The following is a 14,912-nucleotide window of genomic DNA, read 5'->3' as shown; positions in this document are numbered from 1 at the left end:
CTTCAGGCAACAAAACCACGACCAAAATCTTCTTTTTGCCCATTCATGAGGGTTTTTGAAGGCATGATCTCTCTCTGCCTCAGGAAAGGATTTAAATAATAATAATAATAATAATAATAATAATAATAATAATAATAATAATAATAATAAGCCACAACTCAGCTCCTTTGCACTTATCTTCCTGCTTCCACCTCCCCCCACTCCCTTCCATTATCCTACGACTACATTACGTTTGGCTAAATTGAGCGTTCTCAACATTCTGCTTTTGTATCTGCCAGACTTCTTATTTTGCCCATGCAAGTGAGAATTCCTGTGGTTTGCCACATCCTTAGACAACATGTTACGAGACCACATTTCTGCTGTATTAAACGGACTATCCCACTACAGGCTGAACAGAGCCCCAACACATCTCTTTATGGAAAACATTATTACCTCAGCTGTTTCCACTGATCATTAGGACTAGCTGAAACCATTACTGCAAATGGGCTCCCAACTACAAAGTTGCACAAGGAATAGCTGCGTTTCCTGGAGAAAAAAATAATATGGTTAAAGTATTTCAGTTCATGGCTACTTTCTTGTTTTCTAAAATGTTCGAAAAAAGCTTTCATATTGCTGTGGAGATTCTTTTTAAAATGTCTGTGAAAGAAACATTTTTATGTTCATTAAAGCTGGCCTTGAAACAGCAACTAATGGGAATGCTCAATATTAAGAATCTCCTCTGGGGGACAGATTTACACTCCAAGCAAACCACTTAGGCATTTAAAAGATTTTCAAAACCAGGGCACTGAAAGATGAGGAATCTCAGCATCTGTGACAATCTGACTCCGATTTATAACACAGAGATCGCTTAAAACCATGGTTGTTCTTAATGAAATAAAAATGGATGCTGTGTGATATTAAACTGACGTTAAAGTAATTGCAATCACACAAAAGCACTGAGAAAGTGGAGGGGGAGAGTCACAAAGAAATTATGCGATAAGTGAGGAGAGCAATAAATTTAAAGGAAAAAAAACTGGCAGGTTTAAATAAAAATGTACTTGTGCAATGTTATTTCTGCTTGTTCTGCTACTTTGTTGGTCTTGTTCTGATGCATGTTTCTGTAGGAAAGGAATTCATTGAACCTTTTCGATCCATTCACTTTTAATAGTAGAAGTAATTTTCTCAGGTGGGCACTGAGCAGTTGCAATTACAGTTTATTTTGCTGGAGAAATTCTTTTAAGACACTAATGGTAAGAGACATGAGGTAAGGAAAAACATCACAGCACGCCTCCCAGGCTTGATACCAGCAGCTTTGTGGAAGACCCAGAGACAATGAACAGTATTTTTGTGTTGAAATCTCAGGGTGTTTTGTTTCAAATGTGCTTTAGCAGAGGATGACAAAAAATAATACAAATATTCAAACTGTGCTCACACAGCCCCTGCTATTCTCATTCACATGATCCATTTAAGCTCTAGTACAGTTGTCTAGGGGCTAGCAAAAATAAGAATTATCTGTGAAACACTCAAGCTTTCACAATTTCACATTCATTCACATGCCCTCTATTTAAAAAAAAAAAAAAAACAAAAAAACACAGCATACTCAGTAATTAGGCTGCTTCTTGTAGAAGGCCACACTCTCTAGGTCCTGCTCTTTTGTTTGACTCAGAACTGCTTAACTGTTGTGTGGTACACGATAGGTACAGTGCTACATAGAGGAACTAGCAGCAAAAATTAACTGTTTTATTCTTTTTTCTTATTTTTTTTGAGGGGAGGAATTCTTGTGGGTTTTTTGTTTGTTTGTTTAATAGATGGGGCTTTTTGGCCCACAGATTGTAACATGTCTTCAGAAAGTTTGGGGGGGGGGGAAGGGGGCCTTTTTTTTTTTAATTAATCAAATTATTTCAGTTAGCAAAATAAATATTAAGACCACCTGGTAGATGACTGTTTACTACTAAAGCAAGTCTTAAAAAGGCACACTAAGTATTTAGAACTGAATTTGGTTTGTTACTTTTTTTTAAAAAAAAAAAAAAAAAAAAACGAATTTCCTTACACAAGTCTATTAAAAAGGATACCAGCAATAGCATCACAATGGGGTAAGTGAATCACATTTCATTGCAGATGAAGACAAGATAAATTAACTTTTTTTCCTGCTTTTGTTGTTTGTTTTTGAAGAAACCTAAACGGAGAATTTGATTTCTGATTTGTAAGTAGTTCTTTTCATTATTATTTGGCTTTGATTTAGTTCTGGCCCAGCAGCACAAAGTATTAGCATGTGTCCAAGTCTGTCTTAGCCTGGGCTGATTTTAGCTTCAAAACAAATAAATAAATAGTTGTCGCCTGACTGTCAGACAATCGCTACCACCTTTGGTGTAGTGATAACAAGGAGTTATTCAGAACGAATTGAACTGTCCATGTTCCCAGAATAAAATGAGGTATGGAATAGAGCATACATCCAGGATGGCACCAAAGTCCAGGGGCATTGGCAAAAGTCTCAGCTTTAATTCACAGGAATGTCTTTCATTGTTTAGCTAAAAATCAGATTTAAACAGAAAAAAAGAAAACCTGAATCACTGGCGTCCAGTGACAAGAAACAGCATGTAGGCTGTATTAAGAAAACTTATTAAAGGAAGCCCAAGCAGACTAAAGGATAAAGAGTAAGGAATTATCAACATGGTAGTTCTTTCAGCAAAGGGAAGGTGCAAGCTCCCATTGTTACAGCCATACTCAGTGCTGACTTTTGGATGCTCATCTGAAAACCTTCTCCCTTGGGAAGACTGAAATCACCAGTCTTCAGACCAAAGGAAACAGAGCACACCACCAGCTAAAAAGGCAATTCTAGAAAGGGATTTTTTTTTTTCCTGAAAATATGCATATTGTTGAAGCTCTTCCATAGTAACTTGCATTATGAAAGTATAACTGAAATGAGACTAAAGATTCAGACCATTTTATTGTTAAAGCAGGAGTAACAATAATTTCCCATTTCCACTTATTATTTTTGCTCCTACAAGATCAAATGTAATAATCACGAAGTCTGTTTCCAAGGGGAAGAAGGAAAGTAATCTATACAGAGCTCAGAACTAAGTATTTAAGATATGTTTTGACAATTGACAGGAGGAAAAAAAAAGACAATTAAAAGAAATGACAGATTACCTACTGCTCTTAAGCTAGAAAGGTATTTACCCTATTAAAACTTGCAGAAATATTTTTGCTCGTTTCAGTTGCAAAGAGGTTATTTTTTCTTAAGCACTGTCATACAGCCATTACAATACATCCTAGATGAGTTGAATGTGTAAAATTGTTTCAACCAGCTAGTGATTTGGTTTTTTTATACACAGTATTTTAATTGAATACAACCAAACTTCAATGAATTTCCAGACACATAACACTAATTTACAGAAGTGCACTGTAATAATTAGTTGTGTGTGAACACATATAGATATTTGACCTATGCATCAGGGAGAAGTGTTGTAAGGACTTTTTTCTTTCTTTCCTTTTCTATTAGACTTGTGGAGCGTTAGTTGTGAGAAGGCTCTATAGATAATAAGCTTTTAGGCATACAAGCCCTTCTTTAGATCTAAAATGAAAGCAGTAAACTCAAGGTTGGGAATAATTATGTTAATTAGTTAGCCAATTTGAAAGAAAATGATGGTTGTTAGCAGCAGAGCAGAGGGTGATGTCAGCAAAGAGAAGCGGTAATAAGTTCAGTAGGTCTGGTGGGACCAAGAGGTCAGGCAGAGGTGCCATCTGGAGAAAACGACCAGACACCAGGAAGCCAGTATCTCAATGATTTTTAATGTCAAGTGCAGCTGTGAATGTTATGTATGAATATCTTCATTTTTTGAGGTTATTCCTTAAGGATTTGGGCTGAAAGATCAGAAACGCAGTTCTCCTTACTGAGATAGCCACTAGCATGAACTGCTATAAATAATTTATGAAGGTGAAATGTGTCCAGTTACCAGCAGAAGGGCACAATCTGATTTTGTCCAGAGTCTCCATAGAGGCTTTTATTATAGAACCACCACTTTTGATAGTTTCGTTGTGAGGGACATAAAGTTCTCAGTCTCGCGCTAGATGTTTTGCAAATTTTCAGCTATCTCAGGCTGGTATCACTTGTCATGTTCCCTTCTGAAGGTGTGTTTAAACAAGGTTAGTGAGGCCCTTAAAGGGCAGCGAAAGAGGTACTGGTAAGAATGGGAATGTTCACAATGGGATAAGGTCCAGTGCAATGAGCAACGAATGGAGTTTACTTGGTGCACAACTCTCCCGGTTTAACAAATCAATTCCCTCAGTGAAAGAGAATTCTTTCAGCACAGAGTGATGTGGAACTCATGTTCTCAGGAAAAAAGTAGTCCTTTGATCACTAATTCCGCCCACGTCCATGATCTTTGGTACATTTCAAGTAACTGTCACTTTTGTCAAGTCAACTATGTATGTTACTATGTTATTTAAGATCAGCATACATGGCATGTTCTTTCCATGTTATCAGACACCAATAGTAGTGTGCAAATTCTCCAGAAAAAGTTGGAGGTGGTACATCTACTGAACTCATGCACTTAGGTGATCTTATTAGACTTTAAAAAAATCTGGAATTTATTTCAGAATCTGACTATTTGGTAAGTGACTTTAAAATAAAAAGTCAAGAATACAAGTCTCCTTGTTCTATTTTAAATACCATAAAAATGCGAAAAGGTCTCAAGAGAGGAGAGCTTTACTTTGGAAATAGTTGAAATATGCCTAGTCTAGAGAAATACGCCTAGTCTACAGTTCACTTTCTGTTGCTGTTTTTAATTGGAAGATTCATTAGAATCTCCTGCAAAAGTTTTTCCATAAACTCCAATGGCCCTATCAGTGCCGCATTTGCAATCATCATCATATTACAGTTAACTGGGAGATACAAGCATCATAAGTGTTTCCAAGCATGTTTCAAGCTAAAGTAACATTACTGGTCAAGTTACTTAAGTGGCAAATCTCCAGTCACAGCTCACACGCTATGAAATTGTTTTTAGAAAAGGAAAAAACTTCTAGTACTTTATTATAGCCGTCTATCGCTTTTTTTTGCAAGAATTCACTAACACCACAAATCTTTTATGATAGGGCAATATTCAAATAGATACTATTTATTATGATAACGGTTGCTCTATTTAATACTTCAATATTATTTAAGTACTTAAGTATACAGCTCTGTAAGTACTACAAAAATACGCATACATTTCTTTAACCCTTACAGGGGTGTCTACTGAGGCACAAAATTACTTATCTACATTAGTTTAGAAGTAGGAATTCTACTGAAATGAGAAGAAAACTGGATTACAGGTCTCTTCCCAAAAAAGAAAAATATGCATATGTAGAAAAGGGCTAAAAGAAGCTGAACTTTCAATTAAAGTAAGCAATATCAGTACATTTACCATATGAATGTACTGCTAAATCCATTCTTCGGTGAATGCTTACAGACTGGAAAAGATCCATATCTAGTTAATGAACTCTAGTCTGCTGACTTACGGAAAAGAATATAAAGAAGAATCTACATATATTATTTCAAACTGCTTATTAGATAGATAGACTTATCTATAGCATATATATATTAGACACAAATTACATTAAACTCATGTTTAAAAAATTGTAAGGAAAAGTTTCACTAGTTAGAAAAAATCAAGGTTGCTTGCATAACCTCAGATCACCTCTTCTGCTTAAGCAGTACTTCACAACCTCTAGTTAAATCATCTCATGATATAAAGATGTGTGAAGTCAACACAGAAGAGCAATGTGAGGGAGCAAAGAGAAATGAAGCAAGTCTAGACTACTGACTCTTGCCCAAAAACTAGTACAAACATGATGCCATAGTACAGCCCTGAAGCAAGCAGAAAATACCACTGCTTCATTAAATTGCAGACCTCGAAATCTATAAGAGAAATTTGTGGTTTGTAATTCTAAAATGCAGTTTAATGAGCATCAGTCTAACCTGCTTAATGCTATATATGATTCATTGTAAGAGTCCAAGTTGAATAAAATCAAAAATACTAGGACTGTAGAGAAAAATCAGCAGTTAAAAGGTAGGGGGCTTGCAAAGACTTGAAAGAGTTGATAAGTTCTTTTTGAAGAGCACAGCCACCAATTTGTGGAGACGGAAAGCTAATAGGACTGGGCAAAAGAGCTTGAAGTAGGAAGAAAGAATAAGATGTTCAGCAAGGAGACAGGAAGAAACACAAAGAAAAGTGGCTAGTACACAAAAAATAATCAGCAAGAAAGATGCGCCAATAGAAAGGAGAATAGAGGGCACCAAACTGGGATTTAGAAGGAAAGTAATTTAGGGTATTACTGAAGAATGGCAGAGAAGATAAAAGCAAAACTAAAGGAAATGAAATAAAAGAAGTACATACAAGGCTGTAACATGTTTCTCTTCCAATGAATTGAAATGCTGTGTTTGGGAAAGTAACACAAAAACCCAAAAATCTTACTGTGGGATAAAAATAAGTAATTGAAATGTCAGTAGAGAAAACCACGCTCTATGAGACAGATGAAGAGGAGTGACTGCTGCATGCGTATGCTCAGGAAGTATTCCCTACTCCAAGGTAACCATGAAGGAAAAAAAAAAAAGAAAACGTTTTCATATTTTCATCTCTGGATGAAAATAAAAGCAGGCAGAAAAGGAAATGAAGTTTCCTATGAAGTTCACTGGCAAAACATACATAGAATCATAGAATCATAGAATCATGAGGTGAAGTCTTGAAGCAGACAGCAGATAATGAAATTAGAGAATCATTAGAAAATATACCAATTTCAACAGAGAAAACTTTTTTGGAATAGGAATACACAGTGCAGAACCAATTATTTTCACATTCATTCAGCAGATACATCACCTAACGTAACAATTTGAATCCTAGAAAAGAGATACACAAAGTAAAAGAGAACTAAAGAGGGAATGTACAATTAACAAATGCACAGTTCAAAGAGGGGTATGGTTAAGATGGTATTTTCACGTTCATAGAAAGATTATCATGGTGGAAGAAGACAGTCAAAATTTAAATGCTTACCTGTATCTGAGGCTCATAGCAGAGAACTCTAAAAGAAGGGATCTCCAGAAAGAAACCCTTGCTCAGTGGCATTCAACCTTTAAATGAGGACTAAAAGAGGTGCAGCCAGGTTCCACCCCTTCCGGTCAAACAGCTGAATTGCCTTCACCTGGGCTCCCAGGGATGACTCAGTCCTTACTTCAGGTGATCAATCAATGGTTCAGATTCAACAGTTCCCATACAGATAGCTAATCAGAAAAATTCCTGCTAAAATTAGAACTCCTTTTTAATGCTCTGTTTCAGTAATAGATATTTCTCATCTGTGCTCAGGAGGATATGAGCTTCGTCATATTTGACAGCTAGAACAAAAAACAAAACAACAATAAAAAATAAGCGTCCTCTTTTCATATTATTGCTCTTATTTTTGCTGAGCTACTGCCCCATCTACATTGAATGCCCTGTGGAAAACAATGTCAGTCATCATAGAAGTAATAGCACTAACAGGAGTCCTAATTCTCTCCCTTCTTTGGGAGTTTCTCCTCCATAAAGCAGACAAAAAGTAGTGTCTGACTAATTTATTAATTGCTGTTAATCTGTAGACAACAAAACTGCTTCAATTTAAGACTTGGAGGATCCTAAATCATAATTATTTTAAAAAAAATAAATAAATAAAAGAAAAATAAAAGAAAAAGAAATAAAGAACAAAGGCCCAGAGCAGAGGAAATCTCTTGACCTGGGGGTGCACTGAATTCAAACAAAGCACCATCTCCAATTAAGTAATTCAGTTCTGTGCCTGGGATTTGAGCTGCTCTGGTTTCTTTGCCATACGAGAAACGTAAAAGCAGAGCTCTGAGGTCTGGATTACATTCTGGAGCACACATACCTGAAATATTGTCAGTTATAGCACTTCTTAAATACTAAAATTCTGATGTGTGATAATTCTCTTCCAATGTCCTCAAGTATCTTCAGCTGCAAGTGATTTCAATAGGACAAGCATGCACTGTACAAAAAAATTGGTATGTACGAGAAATCCTCAGGAAAACAACCGAAAAGTGAAGTTCCTCAGAATAGTTTGTCATCAAATTATCCTGAGTACAACTACAGAGATTTCTTGAAGACCATTCGAAGATGAATATACTTTATGAAAAAGGAGAGCCTCTAGAGAATGACTGTATCAAAAATATCATACAGAAACACTGCTAAGATACAACAGCAGATCAAATGATATTTACTGGTACACCAAAATGAAAGCCTTCTTCCAAGCAGGGAAAGCACTTTGACCAATGTGATACACTGCTCGTAAGTTTACTGTGCAGTTCCAGATAGATTATTATTTCAAGAAAATGTATTGCACAAAAAAGAAATAAACATATCAAAGACTATGTTTGGAAGCACGTTATCTTAAAGGCTAAATTTTCACACTGCTTCTGTAAGATATCAGTTAATCAGATCAAAAAACAACTGTTTGATCTTTCCAAGTATCTTTCCAAGCTAACAAGTATCTATGTTATTGCAGCTTTTTCATGTTTGAAGGAAAATTTTAAAAAAAGGAGTTATCCAGAAAGAGAGGTCTTTTGCTAATATATTATGTGAATTCTTCTTCCACTCTTTCTGGCTAAGCTTTTGAAGATTTATATTGTTTAAAAGCTGAGGACCACACATACTCAATCCTACAACATATTTCTAATGATGATTTCAACTCAGGACTACATAATTACTTACCCATATCCATTAATGGTTCAGAAGACACTCTTCACAGAATTTACAATTTGAATATGCTCTGAAGTAGCAAGAAATTCTTCAGATTAGTTTGTACAGCTCTGCCATCTGCAAGATCCTTAGGTAAAAGTCTAGTTTTATAAGTCCACAAACACCTCCCCGTCTCTTAGAATCTGTCTTTCCTAAATGGAAGATTATCCTGAAATATCAAATCTTTGTTCAGTTCCCAAATTGAAATAACTTCTTCACACAGCTAGAATATTTCCAAACAACAAGCATTTTCCAACATAAATTTATCTTTTATCCTTGTAATACATGTATTTAAGTCTATTCAAGTCTATAGAACTCTTGTATTCTCAGATTTCCTTGGCTCTATTTGCATTGTGCTCACATTACTGTCTCCTCTGCAATCAGACATACTATTCATTTTCATGTTAATAGCATCAATTAATAATTTTGAATGACATTTCCTGTTTTTGTTGTTGCTGCCGCGACAGAATGAATTTGCCTTTAAAATGCCTCTGCTTGAGACCTGGTCACAGCTGTATGTGAACTCAGGAAAAGCTGTGCTCTCTTGCAATTCTCCCTTGTTGAGACCTCCTTGACTGCACATAGTAGGAGACAGTAGTGAGTCAATAGCCATCAATCAATTATTCTGTTCAACTTTTAAGGTCTGATTTCATAGTGGACAAGACACTAGTTCAAAGAGTTCACTTTTACTTTCAGATCAATGACGCTTAAGCATATTAAATATTTTCAGAAGCACACAGCAGTCTGACATCCCATCAAACTGAGCATGAAAAATATTATTTTGTTACCCTTTGTATGTAATATCTCTGTAGAACAACTGACAGAATACATTTGTCTTGATGTATGACCCTCAGCAAACCCAGCTCATTAATAAAAGGAGATCAATAATGTTCTTACTGTTTGGGGGTCACATTCTGATAATGTTTCTGATAGCATAAAAAAAAGAAAATAGATGAGCTGCAGGTTGTTCCACTGGACACGTGGCTCTATGTCAACTAGCATTTTGACCAAAATCCAAGCACTGGCAGACTGTATTTCATCTGCTCCTACTCTCCTACCAGTTCTCTTTATTACTTTCTATTTTCTTGCTTATTTATTACATTGAGTTTTCTCAAGAACAGACCGTAGTAAAGCAGAATATTTACCAAGTATACTTTGTTTTAAAAAGCCTCCCACATGGAAAGTCATACACCAGAAGACAGAAAATTGTTGAAAATGACCTCATACCAAACATTATCAACTATTACTAAGTGTTCTGGAGCAACAATGCCTACACATTATCCTCCATAAATTCAGTTATTTATCTGATTAACTCTATTTTATTTATTTTTTTTTGTTAGGTAAGAAACGTGCTGCACCTATAGAGGGACGCAATAGTTATTTCTTCCCATCAGACCTCAAGTTCTGCTATTTAATACAAAATATCTTATTGAAATTTCACATGTAACAGTTACAGCAACAGAGTTCCTGAGTTGTACAGCTGAGAAAATGAGAAAAAAAGAAAAAAAAAACTTTTTTTTTTTTTTTTTTATGGAGAAGCCTTGGTTTTTTGTTTGTTTGTTTCATTTTATTTGGTTTTTTGCACAGGACTTGCCTACTTAAAATAGGATGTATTTCATAGCTTGTGGAGCTCCAGTACAGAAGTGTGGAACAAAACTTGTAAGTCCCTCCGTTCCCAGAACCCCTCAGCATATTGAATCAAATTTTCTTAAGCTAATAGTAATTTATATCTTCTTGTTCCATTAATAAGTATATTCAAAGCGTGTATAAACAATGAACTCGATGATACTTTGTTTTCACTGCTCCAAAAGCAATGCCTCCTACTTTATGATGCTGGCCTATGACATCAAGACACAAACGATGGTATGGAAGTAGAAGTTGAATTTTCTGGCCAATATTCCATTACTTTTTGTTGCCATGTGACAGATGGCAGCCAAAGGGCACTCTGACAAAATGGCATCCGACACAGAGGTGTGTATTAAGCAAAGGCGTGGAAGTGAATTCCTCCATGCTGAAAACATGGCACTCATTGACATTCACCAATACTTGCTGAACACTTATGGAGATCAAACAGCAGATGACACAACAGTGAAGCAGTGGGTGATGTGTTCCAGCAGTAGCAATAGTAATGAGAAAGATAACCCATGCTCTAGGCAGCCATATGCATTTTTACCAGCTCATTCTCACGAATCAGCAGATTAATACTAGGGAACTGTTTATTGAGTTGAATATCAGCCTCAATGCATTGGAAATGACAATGCTGCCAGCACTGGAGTACAGCAAAGTTTGAACATCTGTGGAACTCACCTCATGCATACAGGAACAGAAAGACTACGCTATTTATATTTGTCAGGAACTACTGAACCAATACAAGACTGAAAAAGACAGTTTCCTGGATCTCATAATTACCAGCAATGAGACATGGTTGCACCTCTACTAGCTGGTGTCAAAACAGTCAATGGAATGGCAACATGAATTACCCATCAAAAAAAAAAGTTCCAAGACACAGCTCTCAATGGGTTAAGTAAGGTACATTGTCTTTAGAGGTGGGAAAGTGATGATCCTTCTGGATTGCCTGGAATCTGAATAAACCATCAGGTCTGACTGCTGCATTGCAATGCTGACTAAACTGAAGGCTCAACCTTCTGGAATCAGGCCAGAGAAGATGACATCCTTTTGCCAGATGATAGACACCAAGCCCTAAACCTCTCTGTAAACCACCTTGCCAGCCTTGGCCGGACTGCCCTACACCATCAGTTGTTTAGTTTGGATTTGTCACCTTCTAAATTTCATCTGTTTGGGTTGATAAAGGATGGACTGTGTGAGCAACATTCTCTTAGCAACGATGCCATCACAGCAGCTGTGGAACAATGGGTAATGTCTGCAGATTTTTTACAAGCAAGGCATGGAAGCCCTTGTTCATTACTGGTGAAAATACATAGGTACTGGTAATGACTATGTTGAAAAATACTGTTTTGCAGCTGGACATTCTCCTTCTCAAACAGAGTTATTGCACTCTTTGTTGTAGTATCCTTGGAACTAAATAGAAAGCATATATTTTGGAGAAACCTATGTATTTTCAACAAGATTTCCTATCAGAATCTAATCTTTTGCATTCCCTTGATCTGCTGGGTTAGGAACATGAGGAATATTTTGGTCTACACTGCCTTCTTTTGATTAGCAAATGTACAAGGAACAAATATTCTAACCTTTTTGTTAACATTTATTTGTATATTTTTTTTACTTTTTCTACTCCTTCCTGGGCATGGCACTATTAATTAAATGCTACAGATAAGTGTTAGCCTTAAGAAAACATCTAAAGTCTGAATTTATGCTTGATATTTCCCAATGGATAATACTGAGAACTATTTAATGCCTACCACAGTCTGTAGCATAAGCTGACAATTATGAAAGCATTAGCCCAACCCTGATTGTGTAGCTTCTATAAGCACAAGCTGCACTGCAGATTCAAAGAATATAATCAAAGCCTAAACACTGAAAACACTGTGAAAGTTCCCTTTACAAGTTACATTCAAAGTCACCTTAAGGACATGATTATTTCAGCATCCATTTTGAAGCAAAAAGCTCATCAATTTTGCCAGAACTTCAGTCCTGATATCTCATTTCTTATTAGTGAGGGATGGCTTAAGTGTTTCCAAAAAGACATGTACCATAAGACAGCATGTCAGATTCTAATGATTTCACTGCTTTCTATTGCTTGTAGGCAATAAAACCTCAAATTTAATGGTAAAGAAATAATTACTTGAAAAGCAAAAACAATGACTAATGTAAACCTGGGCTCACTGGTAACTCTAGCCCTTCAAAATAGTGTGCTGAATTTCTGGAGTAAAGGCAACCAGTTAGCAAGTAAAAGGAGATTTTCCTCTGTTCAGATAAATTTCATCCACACATGAACTCTTTACTACTACGTACGTTGTTAAGGTGCCCCTTTTCAATATATCAACATTATAAGCTGTACAAATTAAGAAAAAAAAACAACCTTAGAATTATGAAATGCTGCAAATCCTGAAATACTTGGGTTTTTTTTGTTTGTTTGTTTTAAATAGCATTTCTGCCCAGCAAAATCTTAGCATTTGAATGACTCTCGCTTACTCTTTGTGCTTTTGATGGTTCAAGGGTACAAAGAGAAACTTTCATGCAAAAAAAAGTAGAAAAATAAGATATGAAACTTTTCCTACTAACTTTCTTCATTTGTTAGCATTGTTTTTTTCAAGACTAGAGATATTATTTAACCCTAAATCTGTCACTAGATTTCAACACATCAAATGGTATAACTTCAGAAATTCCTTTAGATAAGCAATGTAAATAACAGCTTAATAACATCAGCATTAAAAAAATCATATATAGTGTATTATCATAGCAAGGTCAAGCCAACGTAAGAAGATGAACAAAATGTACCAGCTCTGATGAGATTCAAAATAGAGAAATGAGCTGTGTGCTTTTCATAAGCAACACTCAAAAATATTTCTTACCTTGCAGAGCCAATTTTAATTTGTCCAGTACAGAGTTGGATAGCTTCATACTAATAAGAGCTGCAATTCTTTAGCTTACTTAGCATAATGTATGACTATAGATGATATCCAGTTGTTTGATGCTTTTAAAGAAAAAAAAAATAAAAAAAATGTTAGTAGTAATAAGAAAAGAGCTTTCTACTGGGATGAAATCTTTGTTCACCTTGCTGTTTCTACCTGGATATTTCATTTCAATTGCTTCATTTGGGAAACCAGAAAAAATATGTTTTTTATCTCTGATTAGCAGAAGTTAACACACACAGTGTTATTTATATTTCATATAATTTATTTTCAGTTTTCCAAGGAAATAAGTACAATACTGAAAACACCCTAACAGTTTTTAGCAATATGTATCTGGATACAATTAAAGGGAGACACAGGGGTCATATATAAAGAAGTTAAGAAGATACAGGTGTGTTAAGAAAAATGAAAAAAATTTCTCATGCCCATATAGGCTTTGGATTGAAGACTCCTTTGTGAGCACCTCTGGTGAAGTGCTATTGTACAGAAAACCTCCCTTATGGCACTATTAGTGTCTTATTGCACTAAAGAGGAGGAGGTAATGGCAGGTGTTGATAGCTTCTGTTGTTTATCTGCCTATTGTGACACAGTAATTATGGTTTGCTTTGGTAGGACTTCATAACAGACTTGCTTATAAATCGCTTTATTACAACGTACTAATACAATGTATTACTACAAAGGTACTATCTCAGTGATAAGACTCAGAGTGCCTAAGTAAATGATAATTTCTTTGTGACAGAACCTCATCTACCCTAATCTAGAGGTCAGCTTTGCAAACCATAGCATGCCAAATGCTGTCATTAGCTGTAATAAGTACAAGCTGCAGATCACGCTGCACTCTGAAAGGAACTGCAAACACATTTATAGTCAGTTATGTTTCAGTTAAAGTAACAGAAACAGTAACTATGCGATGAAAACACATGCAAGAGCCATGTCACTGAATATCACAAGGTTCAAATCAGGCAGAACGCTAAATTAGAATTGCTAAATAGCTTCAAATTCTGCCATCCCCCAAAATGATTTACAGCAGCCTTGTATGTTTAAGAAATGAATAGTTTTGGGATGTTCCTTGAGTTGCATGGACTCACAAGCCACCTTCAAACATTCAGCTTTGGCATATCAATAGACACTTGTAACTTAGGCCTAAAATAGAAATGCTGACAAGCCTTAAAATAATAATAATAATAATAGTGTTTACTTTTCCCTATAAAGTCTGTTAAGGCATGTATTTATTCTTTTTGAATAATTTAAGAGACTGAGTCACCAGGAAGAAGAAATACTTTTGGAATCAGAAAAAATCACCTTGGGACAAGAACAGATGGGGACAATTGACCACAAGAGCAATGCCTCTAGCTTTTACAGCTGTGAAGTTCGTGGCTAGGACTGAATAATATTCAGAGGGTCTTTGATCTGTTTATGAAAAGAACAGGGTAATATTGCTGTCTAAGACAGCACAATAGAGAGCACGATGACCCACTGCAGTGCTGTACAGCTGCTGTTAAAATAAACCAAAGACATTATACAGATCACTCTTTTAGAAGTACCACAAACAAAATATCATGGAAAGTAAATTTTTAATCAGTTTACACAATAAAATATTGTGCAGAGGTGTAGTTTAAGT

At 35.7% G+C, this 14,912-nt stretch overlaps 1 long non-coding RNA gene across 1 annotated transcript in view; it reads right to left on the bottom strand.

Moving 5' to 3' along the window:
* Positions 1-7,342, bottom strand: part of LOC128084288 (uncharacterized) — a 39,866-nt gene extending 32,524 nt beyond the window's left edge. Inside the window, exon 1 of the long non-coding RNA XR_008208437.1 lies at positions 7,011-7,342. This is a non-coding gene — a long non-coding RNA (uncharacterized LOC128084288). The remainder of the gene's footprint in view (positions 1-7,010) is intronic.
* Positions 7,343-14,912: the final 7,570 nt, after the last annotated feature.

Source organism: Tympanuchus pallidicinctus, unplaced genomic scaffold (genome assembly GCF_026119805.1).
Source record: "Tympanuchus pallidicinctus isolate F22 unplaced genomic scaffold, pur_lepc_1.0 scaffold26, whole genome shotgun sequence".
Lineage (NCBI taxonomy): Eukaryota > Metazoa > Chordata > Aves > Galliformes > Phasianidae > Tympanuchus > Tympanuchus pallidicinctus.
Note: the sequence above shows the minus strand (reverse complement) of the source record. Positions and strands in the feature narration are given on the sequence as shown.